Genomic DNA, 24,150 nt, shown 5'->3' with positions numbered 1-24,150 from the left:
AGGGGGCAGTGCACACTGACCCCTCTTGCTCTCCAGGCTTCAGGGATAGCCGCCTGAAGCCTCCGGAGTGCAGCAGGAGCTCCTGCTGCGCTCCAGAGGCTTTGGGTTCCTTTTGCTGAAGCCAGGAGAGCAAGACTCTCCTGGCTTCAGCAGAGAGGGAGAGCTGCGCAGCGCCCCTTCAGCGAAGGAGGAGAAATGGAAGGGGCTCTGATTCTCCTGCCGCTTCGCTGAAGGGGCGCTCTCCCCCTCTAAAACAAGGTGCGTCCTATGGTCAGGTGCGTCCTATAGAGCGAAAAATACGGTATGGCATGGTGGTTTCTGCAGAAACAATTGATGAAGCCCAGGAGCGCGAAACAAGGCATTATTCTGGAAATCCTTGTCAAGATTCTGTGGAACTGCAGCAAGCTCCCATTTGGATTTTATGAACATACAAAGACATACGTGGAACAGAAACTAGCAAATATTTGGACTCTCTGAATGAACTGATCTATTGGGATTTCCGTTTACTTTGTTGTACTTTATGTTTAACCCAGTGCATCTTCACCTGTACGGATGGCTAGGCAGCCTCGAATTTCAGCCATCCATTATTGGGGAAGTTGGGGGGGGGGCTGAAACATTTCCGAAGTATATTATTTTATTATTTCATATATTATTTTAAAGGTATGAATTCTTTGCGTGGAATGGGCGTCGTGGCTGATCCCATGCCGTACAAATTCCATGGAGGCCAACAGCACAAATTATCAGCAAATTATCTATACTGAGACTAAACATTCCCTGTTAAAAACAGTTATGGTAAAAATCATTGAAAGGCATAAATCAGAGAACAAAAAAAGATTCTAATAAGGCATCTGTGAGTACCAACTGGGGACAACCCTCCTGCGTCAATGCATTTTTTTTTGGGGGGGGGTGTTTATGCAAATACCACAAAATGCAACTTCTATTTTCTCCCCCCGCTAGACACACCCCGAGCAACCTGATGGTTCAAGTACTGTATAAAATATCCTTTTTGGTAAAATGTTTTGTATAAAAACCAAAGTGGAAAAAAAGGTTTAAAATGCTCAAAATGATTGATTTTTTTAAAAAAATGGTTTACATGAAAAATAGTAAAAAATATAATTTACAACAACATTCATTTCCAGTATTACTGAGATCTGCTGGACCTTTGGTTACATTCACCAAGATCGGGACAGGATTTAAGGCAAGATGTCAAATTGGCACCAAAGTGATAAAACTGTATGCAATGGGCTGAAGGCAGAGTAGATTTGGGGGCTGGGTGGCGGTCAGTGGACTGGCTTCTCCCGGATGCTGACAGAACCATCTTCCATGCCAAAGTAAACCCGTTCCGCCATGTCGATAAACAGGCCTGTTTCCACCACTCCTAGAACAAAAAAGCAAAATCGCATCTGAATGCAACTGAAATATTAATAACCGCTGAAAATACTGGACTTGTAAGATACAAGTCATAGGTTTGTAATTTCATCCCACTGGGGGCAGAATGACTTTCTGACCTGTGCTATCTCTGGGCCTGTTTATATTTTAATTTTTAAAAAATAAAATTAGAGAGAGACCAGAAATGCACGTTTTGCTAAATGCTGGTTAATCATACTGATCATACTGGATCATAAAGGATCATACTGATCCTTTATATTGGTGGGTCTCAAAGGGTGTGGGAGGAGAGGGTGGCAAGCGTGGCAGGAAGATTCAAGAACAACCAAAGGAACATTTAACCAATTCAACCAATTCAATAAGTTTGATTTACCAATCTATTATTGTGGGTGTTTTGTTGAATTGGCCAAAATGACGGCAGCTATCAGAGGTCAAACAAATCAAAATTTGATAAAAGAATGGAGCTGTGTGAATGAATATACGAAAAAACACTGCTCCGGTACAGAAATATTGATATGCAAAGAAGAAAGTTTGTAAGGGGGAAAGGTTACAAATGCTAGTAAAAACAGAATATTTGTCAAATGCAATAGAACAACTCAACTGTAATGATAAGTTATAGAATCAAGGTCAAGCAACGATGGAAGCAAGTCAGATTTTAACTCACATTTCGAGTTATGTCGAACCAATGGGGGTGGGGTTTGTGTGAGGTGGTGAGATGCTTTGTGTTACTAACATATGTGTAAACATTTCTTTCTGTTATTTTGTAGAGATAAAAACTTCAATAAAAATGAATAATAAAAAACAGGAACATTTAAAACATTTCAGTGCGGTATATTGTAGCACAGCGTCAAAATATTTTTTATTATTTGCAGAATACAGATAGATATCTTTTCAAAATGAGGGAATGATCACAGGCGATACTGCGAGCTCACAACTTTTGTTGAGTTTGCATACACACTTAAGGTGCATATACATTACTTAGATATATGTAAGAGGCTCATTCATAATTAGATTTTGGGAATGATTTATGTTTTACACTTTCTGGATGACTCGTCTTCATATTATAAAGCAGTCACATTCTATGTTATGAAGCAAGCACTGCTAGGAGCTGCTTCTTTCTGTTTTCCAATGTATTTCCTATCAATAATAATAATAATAATAAATGGTGTGGCAGGAGCAAATTTTTTTCCTGGAAGTGTGGTCCAGAGAAATAAGTTTGAGAACCACTGCTTTATATAACGGTAGAACAATGTTATCAACATGTGCCACTGTCCTACACCTCAAGTTTGTTTTTCCTGTTACTATGTTTACAAAATATTCATTTTGAAACTCTTAACAAAGTTACAAAAAGTAAAATAAAATAAATGATGCTACAATATATCTTAACACAGGAGATCTGAGATAACCACATACTGTATAGAGCAATCTACACCAATGGCGCCACCTGCTGTCTAACAGTTGCAAATACAGCATTAACGCCTCCACTAGGCTTTCGGTAAAAGAAATATTTTCTAAGAATTCAAATTTATCACTGTACTAAGACGATGTACAGTCAGGGGCAAAAATAAGTTCCAAAGCACTTAATTCTGTTCTAGTGTTATTCAGGCATTAGGCATATATTTTCCCTCATTTATAAAGAAGAGGACTGGACTCACTAATTAATAACTTTTTAGAATTTTTAATTCCACAGTTGTACAGCTGTTAACAGGCCAGCTACAAGGGATTTTTTTTTAAAAAAAAAAAAACCCTCATGAAATATGCTTCTGTCACAAGACAGAATACCTGACAGATACCTGGTATCATCTTGATCGCCACATTTGCTTCACGCCAGTTATGGACTTTATCAAATTTCCAGTCCAATAAGAAGTTCCCATTGTCAGTCACGAGAGGGCCCTATCAGCGAAGAGAATAGGTAGAGATTCGTTTTTTAAGAAACAAAAATCAAAACGGGTGAAACAGAAACAAAACAAACCCCAACTTCCAAGTGAAAACTTAAGCACCCTAAAACTGAATCATCATGAACCTGAACAGGTTCATGTATGCATAAGTGGTGGGAATGTGAAAGAATAAGAGAGTTCTGGGATATTATATACAATGAATTAAAAAAGATACTCAAGTTCCCATTTACATAAAGACCGGAGGCCTTCCTATTAGAATGTATAGTGTTTAAGGAGTATTTAAAAAATTGTTGTGACGACAAAAATCTCCTGGCAGATCTTGGATGATTCTTGTAATATATAGGTGATAAATAACAGAACATCGTGAAAATATTTATAATGGGTGGAGGAAAGGTGTCAGCACCTGGCCTAGACGGCTCTGGTTGCCCTAACAGATGATCTCCGTAGACAACTGGATCGAGGCGGGTCAGGACTGCTGATCCTTTTAGATTTGTCAGCAACCTTTGACATGGTTGATCATGATCTTCTGGACCACCGCCTCGCAGACGTGGGGATACAGGGCATAGCCCGTAACTGGTTGTGCTCTTTTATCTCTGGTCGGGGACAGAGGGTGGCATTAGGGAGGGAAATGTCGTCGCGCCATTCCTTGGTGTGTGGAGTGCCGCAGGGCGCAATTCTCTCCCCGATGCTTTTTAACATCTTTATGGGCCCCCTTGCCCAGATTATCCGGAGCTTTGGGCTGGGCTGTCACCAATATGCTGATGACACTCAGCTCTATCTGCTGATGGATGGCCACACCGACTCGGCCCCAAACACACTGACCAGATGCTTGGAAGCTGTGGCTGGATGGTTTCGTGGGAGCCGATTGAAACTAAATCCTTCGAAGACAGAGGTCCTATGGGTGGGTCGGGATGGCATGGGGATGAGGGACCAACTCCCTTCTCTTGCGGGGGCCCAATTAGTGCCATTGCCTTCCGTTAAGAGTTTGGGTGTAATCCTTGACGCCTCCCTTTCCAAGGAGGCGCAAGTTACAGCAACAGCCAAGGCGACATTTTTCCACCTCCGCCGCATCAAGCAGTTGGTCCCTTACCTTTCCCGCCCCGACCTGGCCACAGTGATCCATGTGACGGTCACCTCCAGGCTTGACTACTGTAATTCGCTCTATGCAGGGCTGCCCTTGAAGCTGTCCCAGAAACTCCAGCAGGTGCAGAATGCTGCAGCAAGGCTCCTCACTGGGTCTCTGATTTCTTTCCGCAGGGCCTGTAAAGGATGAGATCTGCCTTCATCCTCACTTGGTAAGCGTACACAAAGGTAAGGGGACCTCGGGCCGCAGGCAGCCTGGCCTAGCGGGAATGGAAGGGGCGGCCTGGGGCAACACTCTGCATGCAAGATTAAGTGACCCAGCAAGATCGGATCTGATGAAACATCACTTGCTTCAGAGGAAGTATTACAAAATAACTTCCTTCAAGGCAGACAGCTTCTCCATAGGCAAGTGGTATGTTTTAGCAATGATATCCATCTGGATCCCTAAATAAATGTGATTGGCTTGCCCTGCCAGGCTCAAGGCCGGTGTACATGATGATGAAGGGACCCCAGGCCATGAAGGGGTGGGGTGGGAAATCAAAGAGGAAAATAAAAGGGGTGGCATTAAATTAATTAAGGGACTAGAGGGGATTAAAGAGAAAGGGGATATAAAGAAATGTAACCAGACAATGAGATGATAACTCCACGGTCCAAGTGCTTTGGTGATCCGAAGCACGCAGCGAAAGAGGCAGTGGCGTAGCGTAGGGGGTGCAGGGGGGCTGGCCGCACCGGGCACAACATCTGGGGGTTAGGGTTAGGGGGCGCAAATCCACGGGTTAGGGGGCGCAAATTACTTGCCTTGCCCCGGGTGCTGACAACCCACGCTACACCACTGGAAAGAGGCACGTTGCAGCGTGCCTTGTATTTAACAAATAGGGCTGTCAATCAACAAATGGCAACATCTAGATTTCCCCAGTAACAGCCCACCCCTGCTTAAAGGATGGCCAAACCATTTGCTTAGTAACAGTGAGGTGTCTTGTCAGCCCCACCCACAACCTGTGCTCTCCATGAGGGAGAACACACTTAGCAAGAGCCAAAAAGTCCAGGGACACCTGTCCCATACTGAGAATAAGAGAATCAACTTTTTCTACAGGTTACGGTTTCAACCTGACTTGTTTCGAAAGTCTAAACAGGCCTCAAGGGAGTAGCCACAGCGGCCAATTTAGAAATCACCAAGGCAACAGTATCAGTTGGGGCCCAGTTATGAGGAACCGAAACCCCAAAACCGCAACGCACCTGGACGCATCGCAAACAGCACACCAGTCTCTGAAGCTTATGGTTGCTCAACCAGAAGAAGGAGGAGGAGGAGGAGGAGGAGGAGGAGGATTTTAGGTGTTCCAAGCATGTCACAAACATTATTTCATATTTACCCACAGAAAAGCAAAGCTAACACTACAATGCTATCAGAAGTTAGTCACAATGAGTGCAACGTAACATACTCCCAAGTAAGTGGGCATAGGATCGTTGCCTGAAGCATAGTTACCGGTAACTATGAAATACCTACCGGTATCTTCAGCTTGTACAATGGTGCCTCGGGTTACAGACACTTCAGATTACATACGCTTCAGGTTACAGACTCTGCTAACCCAGAAATAGTACCTCGGGTTAAGAACTTTGCTTCAGGATGAGAACAGAAATTGTGCGGCGCAGCAGCAGTGGGAGGCCCCATTAGCTAAAGTGGTGCTTCAGGTTAAGAACAGTTTCAGGTTAAGAACGGACCTCCGGAACGAATTAAGTACTTAACCCGAGGTACCACTGTATATACATTACAGATGCATATCTATATGTAATATTAATTGACACAATGAAGTCATATTAGAATACGTTTGCAGGAAGTTGCATGACATAAGACGATGATGTCAATGGATCAGTGCATGCCGTAGCTTCTGGGAAATTTCTAACAGGTTTCAACCTGACTTGTTTCGAGAGTCTAAACAGGCCTCAAGGGAGTAGCCGCAGCGGCCAATTTAGAGATCACCAAGGCAACAGTATCAGCTGGGGTCCCGTTATGAGGAACCAAAACCCCAAAACCGCAACGCACCTGTCTCGGAAGCTGAAGCTGATGGTTGCTCAACCAAAGGAAGAAGAAGCATTTTAGGTGTTCCAAGCATGTCACAAACCTTTTTTCATATTTACCACATAAAAACTGCGAGTTTTTATTTGTTTTTAGTTCTTATCTGTTTTAATTATCAGTTTTTACCCATCCATTATCCATGTTTAATCTTGTATTTTATTCAGATGTTTTATCCTATGCTTCTTTCTTTGTCCTTATTTGCTCTAACAATTATCGGGTTTTAAAAAAACAAACTGCTATTTTATTTATATTCCCCCCCTTTTTTGTTTGTTTTTTATCCTGGTCTCTGACCGTAATAAAGTTCATTCATTATAATGTGTTAGAAGCAATTAATTTTTTTGCCCAGGCAAAAGGAAGATCTGGAAGAAAATGGTTCTCCTATGCCTGAGAGCTTCAATGGATTGCCTCTTACTTTGCCAGGCAGTATGACTCAGAAATATTATTATTATTATTATTATTATTATTATTATTATTATTATTATTATTATTACATTTTTATTTATACCCCGCCCTCCCTGACCAGAGCCGGGCTCAAGGCGGCTAACACCAGTAAAATTACAATAAAAACATAATGGGGGGGAGAAGGAAAAAAAACAACCCAATTTAAAATACGGGTTAAAATACAATTTAAAATGCAGCCTCATTTTAATAGTAGCCCATAGATCAAAACCATAAGGGAAACATAAGGGTCAGACTGAGTCCAAACCAAAGGCCAGGCAGAACAGCAATGTCTTGCAGGCCCTGCGGAAAGATGTCAAGTCCCGCAGGGCCCTGGTCTCATGAGGCAGAGCGTTCCACCAAGTCGGGGCCAGTACTGAAAAGGCCCTGGCCCTAGTTGAGACCAATCTAACCACCTAGCGACCTGGGACCTCCAAAATGTTGTCATTTGTGGACCTTAAGGACTGTTATGTTTGTTTTTAAAATCTATGAATCCCCTTTTAGACATGCTTGTTTTTATCAAAATGGAAGCACAATATAAAAAAAATATTATGAAGACCACTAGAAAAGTTTAAAAACAGTAAGAACTTTTATGGCCAGGGAGAATTTTTTAAAAAGGAATTTGGCTGGAGCAAAACATGCGAGCATGTTGGTGCCAGGTGAGTCTGCCGGGGGATTGCCACCAACAACGAAGCTTTGGTCAGCCCCCTGCCCCCTGCAACCCAACTTTGTTTGGTAGGAGCACTCAGAAGGGATCTTCTGAAACATACCTCAATATATGGGCATGCTAATAGGGTGAGCCTAAGGCATGCCAATCGGAAGGTCAGCAGTTTGAATCCCCGTGACGGGGTGAGCTCCCATTGCTGGGTCCCAGCTCCTGCCAACCTAGCAGTTCGAAAGCACATCAAAGTGCAAGTAGATAAATAGGTACCGCTCCGGCGGGAAGGTAAACGGCGTTTCTGTGCGCTGCTCTGGTTTCATCAGAAGCGGCTTAGTCCTGATGGCCACATGACCTGGAAAAACTTTCTGCAGACAAACACTGGCTCCCTCAGCCAGTAAAGCAAGATGAGCGCCACAACCCCAGAGTCATTCACGACTGGACTTAACTGTCAGGGGTCCTTTACCTTTTTTAAAAAATAGGGTGAAGGTATTCCTTCAGGTTCCCAGGTACCAAACAGCATAGGGCTTTTAAGGTAAGCACCAGCCCCTTGAACTCAGAAACAGACCAGAAGATCTTCAAGTACCTGGAAGGTAACTTCCCAGTGACTGGTCTCAGTTAGCAGCCAAGGGTCGTGTTGCGAATCAGATGCAGTGCCCAAGCAGTCTTCAAAGGAAGCCCAACACTGTGCAGTAGTCAATCCTGACAGTTATCAGAGCATGGGTGACTGTGGCTAGCCTTGCCTAAAATAGTTTAGTGCACCAGTCTAACCTGATGAAAGGTCTCCTTGCCATAGAGGCTACCTGGGTCTCAGGTGATAAAGCCAGATTTAGGACATCCTTCCCCAAACTGGTGTGCTCCAGATGTGTTGCTGAACTTCCAAAAATCCAGTCAGCTTGGCCAGTAGTCAGAGAATAATATTAATAATACTGATGCCAATACTGCTACAGTACTAATAGCCTTATTAGTGTGGATTTTAGGAAATGTAAATTGAATATTCAGCCACTCATTATTGAGGTGAAGTGTGCGGAACAGGTCTCAGTGTTTCGATTTCTGGGAATGGAGTTGAGAGATGACCTAACCTGAGGAGAAAACAGCAAAGACCTGATGAAGAGAGCACAGCAGAGGTTATATTTTCTGAGGATCCTTTGGAAAAATAATCTCTCAAAGGACCTGTTGATGGCATTTGGCCATTGTACTGTTGAGAGTGTATTAACTTACGGTCTCTGTGTGTGGTTTGGGAGCTGCACGGTTAGGGGGAAAACAATGCTGTCCATGGTTGTAAAGACTGTGGAGAGAATAATAAGGTGCACTCTTCCCACCTAGGATCAAATCTATGCTTCCAGGTGTCATAAGAAAGCTGCAGAGATAGCGCAGGATAGTGCGCACCCCAGAAATGATCTCTTTCAGCTTCTGCCTTCTGGAAGAAGGCACAGGGTTATCAAGACTAGGACTAGCCGCCTGAGAAACAGTTTCTATCCAAAAGCGATTTTGGTTTTAAATGCAGTGTAAGGTAGTCTCTATGGGAGTATATTGTATTTAATTATGGGGTATCAGAGTTTTAGGGGGCTAAACAGGCTGGGATAGCTGGGATAGCAGGCTTGTTGGTTTTGAATGTCTGATGTAGATTTTTTCAATTTCGTTGTTCTGTATAGGACAATGACAATAAAGATTATTGTATCGTATTAACACCGGGGACACGGGTGGCACTGTGGGCTAAACCACAGAGCCTAGGACTTGCCTAGGTCTGTGGTTCGAATCCCCGTGACGGGGTGAGCTTCCATTGCTCAGTCCCTGCTCCTGCCAACCTAGCAATTTGAAAGCACGTCAAAGTGCAAGTAGATAAATAGGTACCGCTCCGGCGGGAAGGTAAACGGCGTTTCCATGCGCTGCTCTGGTTTTCCAGAAGCGGCTTAGTCATGCTGGCCACATGACCCGGAAGCTGTACTCCAGCTCCCTTGGCCAATAAAGCGAGATGAGCGCCGCAACCCCAGAGTCGGCCACGACTGGACCTAACGGTCAGGGGTCCCTTTACCCTTTACCTTTACCATAGCTTAATGCTAAAATGGGGATAATGGGTGTTAATATAAACATCATGATACCAGCTTGAGGAAGGGGGTTCTGAAACACTGAGCCCTAGGCAGTGGCTCTGATCCTACAGTTAGAGTACAGTCCTGTCGAGAACAGGTTGAATACCATCTCCCTGAGCTGGAGCAGAAGAATTGCCTCCCCACATAACCGCCACCTTGCTGGGATTAAGGCCACTGGCGTACGAAGGGGGGACAGGAGAGTGCGCTGCATCGGGTACCACTTGGGGGAAGGGTGCCATCGCAACCACCCCCGAGACGCATACCGCTCGCCACATGCTCCTGGGACGCACAACCCCGGGACGCATGCCACGCCTCCACGGCATATGCCACGCCCCCATCTGTTTTCCGCTCCGGGGGGTGCAGCATGTTGCTCCGCCACTGATTAAGGCCCCATGTACATTTTACATTTACCTTAACAGCATCATCTTTTAAAATTTTAAATAGTTCAGCTGGAATATCATCACTTCCACTGGCCTTGTTATTAGCAGTGCTTTCTAAGGCCCATTTGACTTCACTCTCCAGGATGTCTGGCTCAAGGTCAGCAACCCCACTACCTGGGGTATATGAGACATCCATTTCTTTCTGGTATAGTTCCTCTGTGTATTCTTGCCACCTCTTCTTGATGTCTTCTGCTTCTGTTAGGTCCTTACCGCTTTTGTCCTTTATTATGGTAATCTTTGTACGAAATGTCCCTTTCATATCTCCAATTTTCTTGAACAGATCTCTGGTTCTTCCCATTCTGTTGTTTTCCTCTATTTCTTTGCATTGATTGTTTAAGAAGGCTTTCTTGTCTCTCCTTGCTATTTTTTTGGAAATCTGCATTCAATTTCCTGTGTCTTTCACTATCTCCCTTGCATTTTGCTTGCCTTCTCTTCTCCGCTATTTGTAAGGCCTCGTTGGACAGCCACTTTGCTTTCTTGCATTTCCTTTTCATTGGGATGGTTTTTGTTGCTGCCTCCTGTATAATGTTGTGAGCCTCCATCCATAGTTCTTCAGGCACTCTGTCCAGCAAATCTAAATCCTTAAACCTGTTCCTCACTTCCACTGTGTATTCATAAGGGATTTGACTTAGATTGTATGTTACCGGCCCAGTGGTTTTTCCTACTTTCTTCAGTTTAAGCTTGAATTTTGCTATAAGAAGCTGATGATCTGAGCCACAGTCTACTCCAGGTCTTGTTTTTGCTGACTGTATAGAGCTTCTCCATCTTTGGCTGCAGAGAATATACCATATTTTTCGCTCTATAACACGCACCTGACCATAACACGCACACAGTTTTTAGAGGAGGAAAACAAGAAAAAAAAATTCTAAATGAAACAGTGGATGTATGATTTTTGTGGTTCATGCTGTGGCCACAGACATGTGATCTGACAGTGAGTTTGGGGTAGCCCAATACAAAAATCCTGAGGATCCATGTGGATCCGTGCTTTGTAACCACGTTTTAAGTGGGGAGGGAAGGAAAAACACTCAAGGGACAAGGAGCACATGTGGGGGGTGTGGAGAAGGATGCTGCGAATAATGCAGGAGAGGCTCCTCTCCGGCTTTGCTCCTTTAAAACAAGCAGGCTCTGCTTCTCTCCCTCCTCCCCAGCAAGAAAACCACGATAGTAACCACTCTGAGACAAATCAAGAAAAATTGCGACCAACACTCTCCCCCAACAAGCGCAGTGAGGTCAAAACACACACACAGAGAGAGAGAGAACTGGCCCTAAAGTTGCAGGGCGCTGGGAGAGCGCAGGGGCGCAGGGAGAGTGAATGGAAGCAAGAGAAGGAGAAGGAGCCCTCAGACACAGAGAGACACACAGTGTCAATCCTAAAGTCGCAGGGGCGCAGGGAGAGTGAACGGAAGCAAGAGAAGGAGAAGGAGCCCTCACACACACACAGACACACAGTGTCAATCCTAAAGTCGCAGGGGCGCGCAGGGGCGCGGGGAGAGTGAACGGGAAGCAAGAGAAGGAGCCCTCACACACACACACAGAGACACACAGAGTGTCAATTCTAAAGTCACATGGGCGCAGGGAGAGTGAAGGGGAAGCAGGAGGAGGAGAACAATAGCTCAAGCACACACACACAGCCCCTACAGTGGCTAATCCAAAATCGGACAGCAAAAAACTGCAGGCAGGGACAGAGAGCACGGGGTTGTTTTAAAGCAGCCAACCCCGCTCTGCTTCTCTCCCTCCTCCCGGCTCCGCTAGCTGACAGAAACCGCTTACACCCGCTTTGCTGTTTCAAAGCGAGCCACGGTGGGAAAATGAGTGCCGATGGGGTGGAATCTTCTCTTCCTGCGTAAAGAAACAAGAACACGGAATATTGCATCATTCAGGTGTACCACAGGGCCAGTGAAAGATCACAGTGCTAGTTCAAAACATTTTGCTGCAAATGGCGCCGCTGCCCCCAAAATTGTGAAGGTACCAAGTGCCTGAGGCAACGAAAATCCACAAGTTTCCCCTCTACTTCTTCACCTCCCAAATAAATAAGTGAAGTATCTGCTGCTGTTTCATGACAACCCCTAGTTGGCTACCTTGATCAGACCAGAAATGCAAATAGCATTCAGGCTCAGATTTGCCAACATCATCATCATCATCAATATTATTATTGCTTCCCCCACACCTTTAGCGTCTCCACCCCCATCATTCTACCCAGACACTGAGGTCCAGCGCCGAGGGCCTTCTGGTGGTTCCCTCACTGTGAGAAGCCAAGTTGCAGGGAACCAGGCAGAGGGCCTTCTCGGTAGTGGCACCCGCCCTGTGGAACGCCCTCCCACCAGATGTCAGCTCGTGGGGAGAACACATACAGAAAGCTGCAAAATTTGAAATATTCTTCATTACTTTGGCTTGGATAATTGGTGTGTGGTGCATTGTTATAAATTTGTCTAGAGTGTAAGTGCAGATATTTCTTTACTTCTTCATACATGGTTTTTACATTTTGTATCCTATAGATGAAATGTGCTGTTTAAACCCTTCTCTAAGCACCAATACATGAATCACATAGGAGAGTTAACTTCTATATTCCATCATAAAACTTACGTTTTTACCATATTTTACATTGTTTCTCCTTTCTTGATTACTTCAGAAATGCCCAAGTAACTAACAATGGCGCAAACCAGTAAAATATGAAGTCCCCCAATTAATTTCAACGGCAAATAATTAAGCATGTGCTAAGCATACAGTGGGCTTAACATTGATCAGCCTGTGCTCTAAGTTTTACTTGCTGTAACTGATCTGTGCAAATTATTGCACCATCAGATTGGTAGGGACAAAATAAATACTATACAGTGGTACCTCGGGTTACATATGCTTCAGGTTACATTCGCTTCAGGTTACAGACTCCACTAACCCAGAAATAGTGCTTCCGGTTAAGAACTTTGATTCAGGATGAGAACAGAAATCGTGCTCTGGCGACGTGGCAGCAGCATTTAGCCCCATTAACTAAAATGGTGCTGCAGGTTAAGAACAGTTTCAGGTTAAGTATGGACCTCCGGAATGAATTAAGTACTTAACCCGAGGTACCACTGTATTCACTTTGAAAATAGCCTTGAAATTTCACTCTTTTTCTTTCCCCCCTAACTTTCCTTATTGCAGAATTCTGTCTCTGCTATAAATTAATAGCATCTTCAATCCCATCTTCAATAGCCTTCAATCTCTGTCTTTGACAGAGCGCATTGACAAAATTCCTGCTTCTTTTTATTTTTTTAGGTTCCACTTGACTTATCTATGATATCAATGTATTTGTTGATCAATCAATACATTTGCACAGCACCATCAATATGCATGGTACGCCACAGCCAAAAGAAGGGGAAAAGGGCTTTACTGTGCCATTTGGGCAAAGGTCCTCCAATTACGGTAGTCTATAGAGCTATATCTATATCTATTTCTAACATAGGTTTTTGCAGAACAGTCAGACTAAAACCCCTGTGAAAATCAATGATAGAGTATTTCTAGCATCTTAGTTACAATGCTAGACTTAACTACAGACAAATAGGATCTCACCTAGAAATACCTGTATTTTCAAATTAATGTATTCTCAAATTAACGAGTCCAGAAATCATCTGTTGTGTTCTTGCTACTTTATCAAGTGCATAAATCACTGTTTACTGCTCTCATGGGATTTCTTTCCATTCATTCAGATGAATGTGTGCTAAATCGATACCCAGTGGTGCCATACAACCCAATCCTATGCAGGTTTAATTGAATTCTCCCCCCCCCCAAAAAAAAATTAAGTTTACATATCCTGGCAGGTTTGGTTCTATGCAGTCAAGCCAGGAGTTACCTAATTTTTACCACCCAGCCATCCATTGGGACTTAAGGGTACCAAAATATTCCAAATTGTGCCCATATACATTGAAATAAATTGCCCTGAAATGAACTGGGCTGGTTTCCAAGTGCTTGATAGTGCAAAAAAACCCATTCCCTCCCCACTGTAATTTATTTCAAATAAAGTGCTTTCTATGAGGGTTACATGTTTTTATTAGCAACTGCTGAACACCCAGTGTAAAAACCTGGTAAAGTGTAGAAAGGGGAACTTTGTTTCAACTGAATATTCAGTTCTTTTTTTCTGCCCTTCTCTGTCTGTGATCTGGTTTCTTCATCATGTTTTCAACAATTAGCAGTTTTTTTAAAACAGTAAGTCTGAATTGTTATTGGTTTGTCTAGAGGCAACACAATTTAGCTTCTGGGACGACCCCCTAGGTTCTGAAAACCTTTAAACTGTTTCTTTAAATTGGCTCTCCTTTGGAAATCACTTAGTTTATACCAAATTAAACCAGTTAGAGATGTTATTCCCACCTTTACTGCAGCTTTGGCTAGAAATTCTGCTAGCATCAATTTCATGCAGAGCTCAAGACATTGTGGGGAAAGAGGCAGAGGTGACACAAGGGAACAATGAAATGCATACTCTTTTATCTCCCGTTTGGTCCCATTGCTGAGAGTGAATCGCAGCATTTTTCCACACGCTGAAGTTTTTTACTGACCACCCAGCAGAGCTCTTAGCAGCTTCAGTTAGGGAAAAATACAATCCCAAACCCTACCTCAGTTTTCTGTCATCATCGTTCATTCCCCAGCTTGTGTAGTTTTTCTCCCAATGCCCAGATGCTTGCCAACACTCAACAAAAATGAAAATATAGATTTCTGACACACTGTACCACAAAGCAGCAGAGAGAGAAAACAGACTTACGCCTCAATTCTAACTTGGTCCCGTCACCAAAAATGAGCCACAGTGGTTTGCCATTGCTCATGCCCTCGGCAAAAACCCAAGTCCCTCCCAGCTGTGGCCACTGAAGGGAAGATTTCAAAGTTTATACAAGTAAGCAAAGCGGTTTCGCTCCTAGAGATCTGGAAACAAGGTACCAGTCTCACGACAAACTGAGTGCCTACAAAGTGGAACATTAAGCGTAGTCGTTGAACAGAGAAAAACGACGTCTATTTTCTTCACTTAGGTGGCAGTCTTAAGCTCACCTACCTGGAAGCAAATGCCATTGAACTGAAAAGTAAACCCACAAAGGGTTCCAAACATATCCCAGCAAAATCTGCACAATTAAAGCTGATTTGAAGCTGTTGCAAAACAATCCCCGTCCCACAAAAGATAGGGCCTTTTCCTGCAAGGTAAACGCACAAATGACCCAACACTGTCTAAACTTACAATGGGTTTAACTCTGACCACTTTTTGTCCTCAGCTCCTTGAAGGACTTACACGTTTTACCTGTTGCAACGTACATTTTCAAACGATTACGACGTCAGGTTGATATATCTGACACCACAGGGATAAGAGGCCCACTGTGTACCCTTTGAAAAGAACTTCACCAGTTTACGATTTTTATCTGAGGTCCAGCGCCGAGGGCCTTCTGGCGATTCCCTCGCTGCAAGAAGCCAAGTTGCAGGGAACCAGGCAGAGGGCCTTCTCGGTGGTGGCACCTGCCCTGTGGAACGCCCTCCCACCAGATGTCAAGGAAATAAACAACTATCCAAATTTTAGAAGACATCTGAAGGCTGCCCTGTTTAGGGAAGTTTTTAATGTTTAATAGGTTATTGTATTTTGGTGTTCTGTTGGAAGCCGCCCAGAGTGGCTGGGGAAACCCAGCCAGATGGGTGGGATATAAATAAATTATTATTATTATTATTATTATTATTATTATTATTATTATTATTATTATTACTATTACTATTACTATTACTATTATTATTTTCCTTATCGCACCAGTGATCAGAATTCTGCCTCTGACAGAGTTAACTCTGGGCAAACATGACATTCCCTGGAAATACTTGATTCGCAAATTAATGTATTGCTGTAGAGTCCAGAATTTCAGCTGTGGTCTTCTCATACTCATAGAATCATAGACTTGGAAGAGTTGGTAGAGTTGGAAGGGACCACGAGGGTCATCTAGACCAACCCCTGCAATGCAGGGATCTTTTGCCCAATGTGGGGCTCAGACCCACCAACCTGAGATCAAGAGGCTCAAGCTCCTCCAACTGAGTCAGGTGAAGTATGTGCTTTCACAAGTTCATATCAACTCAGTCCTATTACAGAAGTCATTCTAATCTTCACCTCAACTTTGGCTAGAAATTCCGCTGGCATTATTTTCATGCAGAGCCCCAAGATGTTGGGGGATGGAGGGGAGAAAGAAAAGAACAATAAGGCACACTCTTTCCCCCCTCTCCCTTGGTCCCATTGCTGAGAGTGACCCACAGCTTTTGCCCCATGGATTTGCCCCACATGCTGACATTTTTCACTGCTCGAGCAACTCTAAATTCCACTGCAATACACTGTTATCCATTCCTCATAATGCACCGGCAAGTCCTAGGCTCTGTGGTTTAACCCACAGCGCCACCCATGTCCCCACAGCAACAGTACCATGTCCCTAAAGCTAGAGCAAGCAGAGGGGGCACCACTTTGTGGTTCGCCTCACGTGCCAAAATGTCTTGGGCTGATATAACATTAAACTATGGGAGTTTTGTCAAGAGCTGGTGATACCATGCCACGCGGACCTGTGGCAATGGCTGATCGTCAGTTCAGAATGGCAAAATGGCAACGGAAACGATGCCCATATTCAGTTCATGGTTCCAGCTCACAAATCAGGAGAAACACCTGGGAGTCAATTAATGTAAAGAGTCGTTCTCTTAGAAGGTTTTACTGTGCTTAAGATTTTTAATCGATTTTGCCAAAGCATAAAAAAGTTATAGGCATTTGTTGGTTTCCTCACTGCGCGCCCAGGCGCCCCCCATCTAACGGACTGTCTTAAACCACAAATAACGAAGCACGACAAGTTCTATTTTGGGTCACATCAGGCCACAACTTTATTGACTACAGATGTAAGAGGTTTGGCACAGGCATTAGGTAGACCGCACCCCTACTGGTCCCCCCAACAGAAGTACCTAATATGGAGTCAACCAGAAGAGAGGGAGTTCTTTACCTACATCAAAGAGTTGTTAACCTTCTGGGTTGTACTTGGAGAGTCTGGGTGTCCAGACATAAGCATCTCACCTGGCTCCCTTTAATGGGATATCCCAATTTCCAGAGAGGCAGGCAGAGGCTACGACCTCCCCTCTCTCCAAAACTAGGCCTACCCAATGCCTAAACTGCCCCGAGTTGTTCCAGCTTCACCAATCTACCTGAGAAACTCAGCATGTGAGGAGGTTTGAGTTGGTTTCTCCAGCTCAGCCACATGGGTCTCACAAAGGAGAGGGGTTTGGTCACCATGATGACTTGTGGTTAGGGAATGATAGTTCTACTGCTTTTGCTTTTCTCTGTTTCCCTATTTTTCCATCTTGAATTCAGTTTGCCAAACTTCTCCAATTGGTGAAGCTTTTTTTTTTTTTAATCCTCATGAAAATTCACCACACCTTTGTGCTAATTTCTCATTATAAATTCATTTTAGAATACAGTGGTACCTCAGTGTCCTAGGATTTGAGGATCGGAAGGTTGGTGGTTCGAATCCCCGTGACGGGGTGAGCTCCTGTTGCTCGGTCCCTGCTCCTGCCCACCTAGCAGTTCGAAAGCACGTCAAAGTGCAAGTAGATAAATAGGTACTGCTCCAGCGGGAAGGTAAACGGCGTTTCCATGCGCTGCTCTGGTTCGCCAGAAGCGGCTTAGTCATGCTCTGGCCCAATGGTGGCTTGAATTTAATTAATTTTATAATGAATGATTTTAGAGTGTTGTTTGTGCTGTACTTTTGTACTGTTTTATTGTTGTTAGCCGCCCTGAGCCCGGCTTCGGCTGGGGAGGGCGGAACATAAATAAAATTTATTATTATTATTATTATTGTTGTTGTTGTTGTTGTTGTTGTTGTTATTATTATGCTGGCCACATGACCCGGAAGCAGTACGCCAGCTCCCTTGCCCAATAAAGCAAGATGAGCACCGCAACCCAGAGTTGGCCACGACTGGACCTAATGGTCAGGGGTCCCTTTACCTTACCTTTTACTGGTTGGTGGCAGCAGGGAAGCAAGCACAGTGGTGGCACAGGGATCAATAGACCGTTAAATGTCCGGGGACCCTGTGTGATCGCCACACCTTCTGACTTCAAAAAAGATGCTCTGCCAATGAATGCCGCTGATGCAGAACACCCACCGTAATTCCCTCCTGCCTTCTTAGGCCACCGAGCTGGTTTTTGTACTGAATTGTTTCACTTTGGAGAGGGAACTTTTGGCGTTGAAAACAGTAGTATTCTGCCTCGTCCTCAGCATGGACACCGTTGATTGTGAAGGAGAAGCCAGTGTTGCTGTGGCTGCCACTGAAACGATCCGGAGTCTCTCCAAAACGGCTTGAACCTGAATAAATCAGCACCTTGGGTTTCTGCCCTGGTTTAAACTGATAGAAGTCCATATTGCTGCTGACAGAAGAGGAGGCCCTGCAGAAGATGGTGACTCTGTCCCCAGGACTTGCCTGTAGGAAAGCTGGTGTCTGAGTAATGACAATCTGCCCCCTGGATTCTAGGAGGAGAGAAAAGAAGATGGTGAAGGATTTCCCCGAGAAACTCAGGAAGAACAACACTTCCCTGGGAGATAAGATGGCGCCGGCAGTAAGTCTTCTGTGAGCCTCAACAGAGTGAGTAGGAGCTTTTTATAGAATAATAACAACAACACAGAAAGACACTCGGAAAAATCAAAGTTTAGCCTGATAAAGAATCCGGGAGCTACCAGGAGGTATTTTAAACCTCCCCTTTCTCCTCTCCCCTCCGGAGCTTCTTTTTTCCTTTTTCTATCTGCCCTTTGTATCCCGCGGAAGCTATTTAAATCTTCCAAGGCCATCCAGTGCTATTTTGAGGCTATTTGAGCGCTATTTTGAGGCTATCTGAGGCAAATTCCAACCTCTGAGCTCCTTTTGAATAAGGTCCTAGCACACGGCTAGAGAAGATAACTCAAATGGTACTTACAAGACAGAATTACAAAGAACTGGGGATTCCTTTAGCTCAAGTACAAGCTGTTGAACCCCCTGCCCCAAAGAAAAAGCAGGCAAAAATTCCATATTATTTTAAACCAAAAGAAGAAGAAATTAAAGGAAATAAAAACACAGAGACCCTGCATTTGCACGAATGGTCTGTCGACCGTACCTCGTTCGGAAGGGGCATGGAAGCAGAGGGTGGTGGAGGAAAAGGAGTCGACCTGGCAACCGAGTTAAAGCAGGCTACTACAGAAAATACAGCCCTTGAGGCCCGACCGGAACAGGAGCCTCAACTGGGAAACCCAGAAGCTAGGTCAGGGGAACCCACTCATCAATCTATGCTTGGAGGAAAGGGGGGGTCTCCTGCCCCGATCGAGGTGGAGGAGTGGCTAAACGACACAAGAGCTCGACATCCAGATCTGGGCAGTTTTAATTACATAATGACAGGGTTGTACAAAGATCTGCTGGAAGAACATCAAACTCAGCTAATTAAAGAACTGGGGCCAATTAAAAACTTTCTTTCAGAATGTTTGGGTTTGCTCACCTCCCTGATTGAACTAATCAGGAGGAAAGAGGACTGCCACTTTCACAAAGAAGCCAGCAATAAGCCAAATGGAAATAAAATCCAGCCCAACATCAAAGAAAGGAAAACAAGCAGAGCCAAACTAGTCCAAGGGAAAGTACTGGCCACTAGGAAACCTTCCTTAAAGGGAAAGACACCAATGCATAAGAAGAAGCCGAAGAATGTGAAGATAGGCCGAAAGGCTAAGCTGCCCTCCTGGACGGGGAAAATGAACTTCTCAAAGTTATTCAAGATTTTGGAGAACTCAAGCACAAAGAACCCCAGCATAACAACGCCAAATAAGAGTCAAAGCCCAAACATTTTAAATAAACGTCAGGTGGCTAGCCCTCCAAGGCAAGTAAAACAATCGCTGCCCCCTAGTGGCAAACTAAAGAAAACTCCAGACCCAAAGCAAGAAACTCCCCAGAAGGGAGCACAAAAGAGCCAGAACTTAATTTTAATTAAACATAAACTAGTCCTCCTCCCTCTCTTCAAGCATGGAGGCCTTTCCACACCTGCACAACAGAGAATTTATATACTTAAGAAAATTGACTTAGTCATCAGAGGCCTTATTCCAGCAGAAAATATTGTTAGCGTGAAATTTCTTCCTTTTGATAAGGCCCAAAACAGAGTCGTGGTGACCTTTAAGGACTGGTCGGTAACTAAACAAATCTTGGACAAGAGGGACAGGCTCCAGAGGGCTGGCCTGTTGGTGACCCGCCTATTCGAAGAGTCTGGCGTTCCACCATCCCTCTTAGGAACTCGCAAAGACAAACTGGAACATACTGAGCAAGGGTCCTTGAAACTAAGACAGGAGATGAGACTGCCTAATGAGGGGACGGATAACTTCTATCCAGAAGAAAAGGCATTAATAAATCAGTTTGGATTGTTGCCTTTCCTTGCCCAATCTGAGATCTTGAGAAGATTGGAGACCCTTAGAAATAAGCTAACAGAGATGAATGCTCAGGAAAAAGTAAGAGAGAAAGAACCGGCAACGGACCAATTAAAGAAAGAGAACCTCTCTGAAAAAGCCAAGACAGACCCCATGAAAGATTACCCTTATAATACCTCTGCAACTGCAGAGATAAACCTGTTAACAACAGATCTAACACAGTGCGCAAGGGATAAACTACCATCTAAGAAGGAAACCATCCCTATGGCAACCATGAAAGACTACCTTTATAATACCTCTGCAGCTGCAGAGATAAACCTGACAGCAACAGATCTAACACAGTGCGTAAGGGACAGCAACAATCTACCATCTAAGAAGGAAACCATCCCTATGACAACCACAACGCGCTCTTGGACCAGCATGAGATACCTGGATGAGGATGAACTTGGTATCAGTCAAATAGAACACCTCAAGGTAGATTCGCCAAAAAAAGGAGTACTGATCACTAATGTTAGCACGCTGCACCCTTCAATTGATTCCATTGAGTACCTGGGCGATAATACATCTATGGACATTGCCAAAATGAACGAAATTCAACCAATAGATAAAAAGATAGGCCCTAAAAATCTTTCAAAGGCAAATTGACTAAGATCAACTTTTGGCAAGACAACGTGCAACCTTGCCTTGCTAACTTGGAATATTGCAGGTTGGCAAAAGAGGGTTTCTGACCAATCCTTTGCTAAATATATCCAGAGACATGACATTGTGTTTCTCCAGGAGACCTGGAGCACAAGTGAAGTGGAGTTAAATGGCTTTTCTGCGTTCTCCCTCCCAGGTCTTTTAAGTACTAGAGGGGGGCGAGTTAAAGGTGGGTTAGTTACTTTAATCTCAACAAGGCTAAGGGCCATATTTAAAAAACTAGACCCACTAGACCATCTGGCCACAGCTGTGCAAGTACAGTGGAGAACCCACAGCTTGCTGCTGATTAACGTATACCTACCCCCACAAAGAGAGAAAAGACTGATAAGAAATACTTGGGCTCAGTTAGAACAGTATCTTGACAAACTATCAAATCAATTTCCTGATGCCTCTGTAGTGGTGGCAGGCGACCTAAATGCCAGAACTGGACAATCTGATGAGGCCTTGTATGCCCATTTCCATGAAACAGCCCCCATTATAGAGGAAGCCCACTCAATACCAGCTAGAATCTCAAAGGATAAAGGCTGCAATTATGCTGGCTTATGCCTATTACACTTGGCCAACAAGTTGGACTTGGTTATACTAAATGGCCGTACAGAGGGGGAGAAGGTCGGAGAATTCACATTTATATCTAACAATGGTGCCTCCACAATTGATTATATAATCGTGTCGTATGATCTTCAAAACAAAGTTCTGGAATGCAAAGTGGAGGAGCGCTTAGACAGTGACCATCTGCCATTAAGTGCACTCGTAGCTGCGGGAAAGGATTTATCCTGCGCTGAGAAAATTGAACATTCGAGCCCTACAGCTTTGGAGCTCAGATATTCTCGTATCAGATGGACAGATGAACTGCATAAGGAAATTTCAAGTAGGCTATGCTCAAAGGAATTCCTCACTAAGAGAGAAAACCTTATAACTTCCTCAAGCCATGAATTAAAGATAAATTTATTTCAGGAGTTAATTTCACTCCTTCAAGATTCCCTGAAGGAAAAAAGGAACAGGTCAAGTAGGCAATCCTTAGTATATAAAAACTCCAAACCCTGGTTTGATCAAGAATGTCAGGACATGAAGCTAAACTTACTGAAAAAATACAAGAATTATAGATCTGCCAATTTACCCCAACTCCCCACGGTCTGGTTTGAAGATAAACGAAATTATAAAATCTTGATCAAAAATAAAAAAATCCTGGCACAGAAAAGAGAATGGAAATGCCTAATAGATGCATCCAGAGAGAGAGATTCGGCCACCTTCTGGAGACTGGTAGCAAATGGAGTGTGATCTACTTCCTCAGAAGTGGAGTATACTATACCTGCAGGGACTTGGGAGGCATTTTTCCAATCTTCATATTCAGCTCTGCCTTTGACACAGCCACTAATACAGTGTGCGGCAGGTGATGAGTGGCCTCCGGTGTCGGTTGCGGAGATCAGGAGACTTATTCAGGCACTCAAACACAGAAAAGCCCCGGGAGCAGATAATATCGCTCCTGAGCTTCTCAAAGCCAATATTGACTGGTGGACCCCAGTCCTTGCCACCCTATTCACCAGCATAGATCAAACAGCAATAATACCAGAGGACTGGGGATTGGCAATTATCGTTCCCATATTCAAGAAAGGCTGTAAACTTGATCCAGCCAATTACAGACCAATCAGTCTCTTAAGCATCATTAGCAAACTTTATGCAACTCACTTACGTGAAAAGTTTGCGGACTGGCTGGAACAGGAGCACATCCTAAAGGAAGCCCAGGCTGGTTTCAGGGCACATAGATCAACTCTAGACCAAGGATTGCTATTGCAACATCTAGTGGAGAAATACACCTCAAAGAAAGGAGGCTCCCTCTATGTAGCCTTTATAGACTTCAAATCAGCTTTCGATTTGATACCCCGGCACAGACTTTGGGAAAAATTAAATGCCACAAACATCGATAGACGTCTTTTGCTTCTTATCCGTAGACTACATGAAAATACTCGGATCCGTGTTAGATGCGACCGTTATGGGAACCTATCAAAGGAAATCCAAAGTTTCCATGGTGTCAAGCAAGGCTGTGTTCTTGCCCCTATTCTATTTAACTTCTATATAAACTCCTTAGTCGGAAAGATGGAGGAAGCAAGTACTCATCCCCCAAACCTAAATAATATACCAATCCCAGTCCTTTTGTACGCAGATGATGCGGCACTTATTTCCTTCTCTTGTGTGGGTCTAAGAAAACTTTTACGAGCTCTTACAGAGTATTGCGAAGCTGAACACCTAATAATAAATTACACTAAATCAAAAATTATGGTGTTCTCCAAGAGAAAACTCCGACATAAATGGAAAATTAATAACCAACCTATTGAGCAAGTAACATCTTTTAGATATCTTGGAATAATTTTTGATGAGAAGGGATCTTGGTGCCATCAGATTAAGAACTCCATTGTAAATGCGCAAAGATCTTCCAGAGCTATCATAAGATTCTTTTACAGAAAAGGAGGTCAATATGTTCCTGCTGCCTCCCAGGTCTTTGTTGCAAAAATACTTCCACAATTGATGTATGGCACCCAGATATTTAATTGTCAAAAACTCAAGTCCCTGGAATCTGTACAAACTAAATTTTACCGCTCCCTACTAGGGTTACCTACCTGTGTCTCCAACACAGCCATCAGGCTGGAGGTAGGTCAACTCCCTATTAATGCCAGGATATGGATCCTGAAGATTCACTTCTGGCTAAAACTCATATTTTTCCCAGTGGGAGTGGCTCCATTGACTCTACTAGACCCGTTCCAGTCTAAATGGAGATTGTCGCTTTATGAAAAATTGAAGGGCCTGGGGCTTTCCCCACAAGAACTTATAGCCTCAGGTTTTGAAAAGGCTAAAAGGATGGTGAGCCAGCGAATAGGAGATGTAGAGCTTCAGGACCATATGAGCAAGATAGATAAATATCCAGCTATCCAAGATTATGGAAAAGGGTTTAATCTAACACCATATTTGCTGGATCTACAAATCGCAAAATACAGGCGGGCGTT

General features: G+C 43.9%; 1 long non-coding RNA gene and 1 gene segment (V, D, J or C); both read right to left on the bottom strand.

The window, feature by feature from the left end:
* Positions 1–947: 947 nt before the first annotated feature.
* Positions 948–3,672, bottom strand: LOC309354913. Its single transcript, XR_014162389.1, has 2 exons — positions 3,180–3,672; positions 948–1,378 (listed from the first exon to the last, which is right to left on the bottom strand). It is a non-coding gene; the product is annotated as an uncharacterized lncRNA (long non-coding RNA).
* A 5,896-nt stretch (positions 3,673–9,568) lies between these two features.
* LOC309354874 (Ig kappa chain V region Mem5-like) overlaps positions 9,569–24,150 on the bottom strand; it is a 29,307-nt gene continuing 14,725 nt past the window's right edge. The window contains exons 3-5 of the V gene segment in view: positions 14,797–14,834; positions 11,838–11,906; positions 9,569–9,597 (exon numbers count right to left, since the gene is read on the bottom strand).

The sequence above is a fragment of the Podarcis melisellensis genome, assembly GCF_964234715.1.
Source record: "Podarcis melisellensis genome assembly, chromosome: 13".
In the NCBI taxonomy this organism is placed as follows: Eukaryota; Metazoa; Chordata; class Lepidosauria; order Squamata; family Lacertidae; genus Podarcis; species Podarcis melisellensis.
This window is presented reverse-complemented; position numbering and strand designations above follow the sequence as displayed.